Here is a 4,288-nt window from a genome sequence, read left to right as displayed (position 1 = left end):
AAGAAAGAAAGAAAGAAAGAAAGAAAGAAAGAAAGAAAGAAAGAAAGAAAGAAAGAAAAAGAAAAGAAAAGAAAGAGGAGGAAGGAAGGAAGGAAGGCAGGAAGGAAGGAAGGAAGGAAGGAAGGAAGGAAGGAAAGAAAACAAACGCCTAAACGAAAAAGTCGGCAAAGGACATAAACAATTCATAAAAGAAAAATAAAAAGGCCAATACACATGAAAAAAAAATCCAACTTCACTATTAGTTAAAAAGAAATACAATTAAACAAATACGAGATTCTATTCTGAGTCATAAAACTGTGGGCAGTACTAGCAAGGCTGGGAATGAGCATGCCCACTCACTGATAGCTGAGACTCTGAAACAGGGCATTTCTAAACGACAAACTGAAGGTACATGTGGAAAGCCTTCAAAATGAAGCTTCCCTTTATTTAGGAGATAACCAGAGGTTTGCACTTCCATCCACAGATTTGGAGGCACGAACTCAGATGGCTACAGCCTCCTCCATCCACAGGGAAGATTAAGCAACAGTTCCCTGACCCATGGCCACCATCGTGGACAGGACTGCCCCCTCTCTTGAGATGGCATAGAAGGGCAGGGCAAGAACCAGCTCTTAGTCTGCTGGAACTGTACCATGTGAAGCTAGAAACCAGGGTGGTCGTTTTCACCAAGCAGTGTCACAGCAGTGCTGGCCTTCAGAGACAAAGCAGGTGCCCAGAGAGGTTGAGACAAGGTGGAGGGTGGGTTGTTCTGGTCTGTGCAAGAAAGCTATCTGGGGAAACACCTGTGAAGAACAAAGGAGGAAATGGAAGGCAGCAGGAAGGGCCTTCAGACCACAGTGTGGGTCTAATACCCACAAAAAGAGAGAGGCAAAGAAGAGCCAGAGAAATAAAATAAAATCCTAAGCCCCTCAACTGACCAAATGGACCACCTCTTGGCCTAGGGGACCCCCAAGAAACCTTAAAAATTGAATTCCCGGCCATGATGGAACATGAGGTTGGACAGGCCTCATTATGCCCCCTCCCTCGCTAACCATTAGGTTTTCTTCTGTAAGGGTTAAACAGAAACCACTGCTTCACACTGGAACCAACCAACTGCCTAACACAGCCCCTCCACTTTTGCAGCTTGACACAGCAACCACTAAGCATTCTTTCCTGATAAAAAAAAAAAAAAAGCCACTGACCTCAGAGTGGTTCTGGCCAGTCTACAGAAGCTGCACCCAGAGGGCCTTCATGTCCTCTGCTTCCCTTTTTAATGTAGAGGCCCTAACTGTAATACATTTAAATGTTAGGTCTCCACCCCAAAGTGAATCTGGGACACGTTACATACATGTAACCCTACTACGAATGCCCTTGCCTCCCCTTTGTGAATATTCATTGCTGCTCCTATAACCTGTTGAATATGTGTATCTGGACACCCTGTTCAGCATAAATCCCTGTCTTATTCTCCCCACCTTCGAAGTGTCTGTTTCTGGCTTCTGGCCAGAGGCTACGTTTCCTGGCCTGTCAGAATGACCACCCAGCAGGCAGCAACCCTTTATGAGAAATAAAGCTCTCCTTTCCAATGTGTATGAAGTTCATCCTTCCTCAGTAGACACAAGCCTGACACTGCAGGGTAGCTCTGGGCAACTCTCGGTCAGACCAATGGGAAGGCTCCCAGCCAGGCTGCAGGATGGAGGGGCAGACACAGCCAGCTCTATATCCCTGCCCTGCTCAGTCAGCAGCCTGTGGGTGGAGTGTGCTAGATGGGGAACCAGGGCCTTGGCACGAACACTGTGTTGCATCCAGAGGTGCAGTTGCTGGAAGGTGGTCCAACTGTTCTCTCTGCAGCAGCAGCAGGTTGTCCTGAGGGGAGAAGTGAGTGGTGCACCCCTATGGAGACACAGAGGCAGCTTCCAGGACTCCCGGGGCAGCCTCCTAGTCCCAGTCCCTGCTGCATTCCTGCCAGGGCCCTCTACTGGTGTTATATATATATTTACACATATATATTTATATATATTTACATATATATTTTTAGATATATATATGTTTTTGAGATAAGAGTCTCTCTCTTTCACCCAGGTTGGAGTGCAGTGGCGCAATCTCAGCTCACTGCAACCTCTGCTGCCCAGGTTCAAGTGATTCTCCTGCCTCAGCGTCCCAAGTAGCTGGGATTACAGGTGCCTGGCACTAATTTTTATGTTTTTAGTAGAGACAGGGTTTCACCATCTTGGCCAGGTTGGTCTTGAACTCCTGACCTCGTGATTCCACCCACCTCAGCCTCTCAAAGTGCTGGGATTACAGGTGTGAGCCACCATGCCCGGCAGTCATATTTTTTACACTCTCCCTCTTTGCTTCAGCTAGCTGGGGCTATTTTCTGTAACATGTCACCCAAAGGGGTCTAATTATTACCTGAACAAAGATTTGTGTTTGAAGACATTATTTGAAGTATTGTTATAAGTTTTAACATTAAAAACCCCAATGCAAGTCTATATATCTTGCTAGAGGTTTGAATTACACAGGTGTATGCATTTGCAAAAACTCATCAAATGGGCTGGGCACAGTGGCATATGCCTGTAATCTCAGCACTTTGGGAGGCTGAGCTGGATGGATCATTTGAGGTCAGGAGTTCGAGACCAGCCTGGCCAACATGGTGAAAACTGCCTCTACTAAAAATACAAAAATTGCAAGATTGGCCAGGTCCAGGTTCATTCTGCCTCTGCGCAGTGAATAAACCATGATGACATGGGTTTTGCAAAAGAGAAAGATTTATTTGCAAGGGCAATATATGAGGAGGTGAGAGAACAGCTCTGAAAACCACCCCCACCCGACCCCTGAGGATAAGGGTTATGGATATTTACAGGTAGGGGAAGTGGGATGTTCTAAATCATGCGGAAAGGTGATTGGCATTGGGAAAAAACGAAGTCACAGGTTCCTCCTGAGCAAGGGTAGTCAGGCTTCATGGCACTTCATAGGGTGCATGTAACAAAAATGGCAGCATTTGCATGATCTGAGGGTGGAGTTGTCAGCCCTCTGACATCAAAAGGCCACCCCTTGGGCACTTGGGCAGTCTCGGGTGAAGGATCGGGGTCTCAGGTAGTTTGAACTGGACAGGCGCTGGCCAAGTTCCTGAAAAACAACTGAAGTGAACATTACCATGGTGACCTAGGAATGTTATCTATAAAGTAGCCAGTGACGGTTAAGTTCCAGTGTTCAGCGGCGAGGCCTTCAGTTACCATGGCCTTCAGCTTCATAGAAAAAGCTTGGGAGGGGGAGAATAAAAGCAGCAAGCCAAAGCAAGCAGGGTAGGTAGACCTGATGGAATGAGCCCGTTTTCAATGTTGTGTGTAAAGAACTTAGCGCAGGCCTCAGCACACAGTCAGTGCCCAACAGACCCTGGCATCTGCCCTGCCCTCCTTTAGGCCAAGGTGGAGAGGGAGAAGTGCTTTTTCTCCTTTTCCCTTAGGCTGCCTAGAAGCAAGAGGGGTAAGGATCAGTCTGCTATTGCAAAGGAAGGGACACCACTCAGAGAAGGCAGTGACTGGCCAAGGTCCCCAGCAAGCTCTAGAATTAAAGTCACTCTGGAGCTTCCTGTCCCAAACCTGCTGCCCTGGGCAATGCAAAGGAGGCAGGTTTTCTGGAAGCCAGGCCGTCTACCCTAACCTAACTGCAACACATTTATGGAAATGCCTGCTACACTCTCCCAGGGCTGATGTGCCAAGCGTTCTGCTGTTGGCTTCCTCTGGGAAACCACCAAGTTAACCTTCCCAATGACTCTCCCTGGCCCACCAACCCCACCTCTGCTCTCATCATTAGATAATTCTGTATGGCTTCCCCCAAGAAATACTAAGAAATGCCTTCATCCCTCTTACTGGCTCCTCTAATGCCAGAGGACATCTGAGCTGAGGTGCTGCATTCTGAGAGCCAGTGGTGCCCTCTGCCCCTGACCCCTGCCGTCACTCATGAGTAATGTCACTTCCATACCACTAACTCAGATACTCCTCAGATGGACTCTTCTGCTCCAGGACTCCTAATAACATACTCTACAGAACAAGACAATTTCTGCAGTGAGCACCTGCTGTGCGTAAGGCTCAGCAATAGGAACTTCACGGCCATAAACTCTGATCCTTCCACTTACCCTACAAAATAAGCATTTTCTTTCTTTCTTAAATTTTTTTTTTTGAGACGGAGTCTCGCTCTGTCGCCCAGGCTGGAGTGCGGTGGCTGGATCTCAGCTCACTGCAAGCTACGCCTCCTGGGTTTAGCCATTCTCCTGCCTCAGCCTCCCGAGTAGCTGGGACTACAGGCGCCCGCC

This window comes from Colobus angolensis, unplaced genomic scaffold (genome assembly GCF_000951035.1).
Source record: "Colobus angolensis palliatus isolate OR3802 unplaced genomic scaffold, Cang.pa_1.0 Scaffold12, whole genome shotgun sequence".
NCBI lineage: Eukaryota > Metazoa > Chordata > Mammalia > Primates > Cercopithecidae > Colobus > Colobus angolensis.
The sequence above is the reverse complement of the archived record's forward strand: the minus strand, read 5'-3'. Positions refer to the sequence as shown.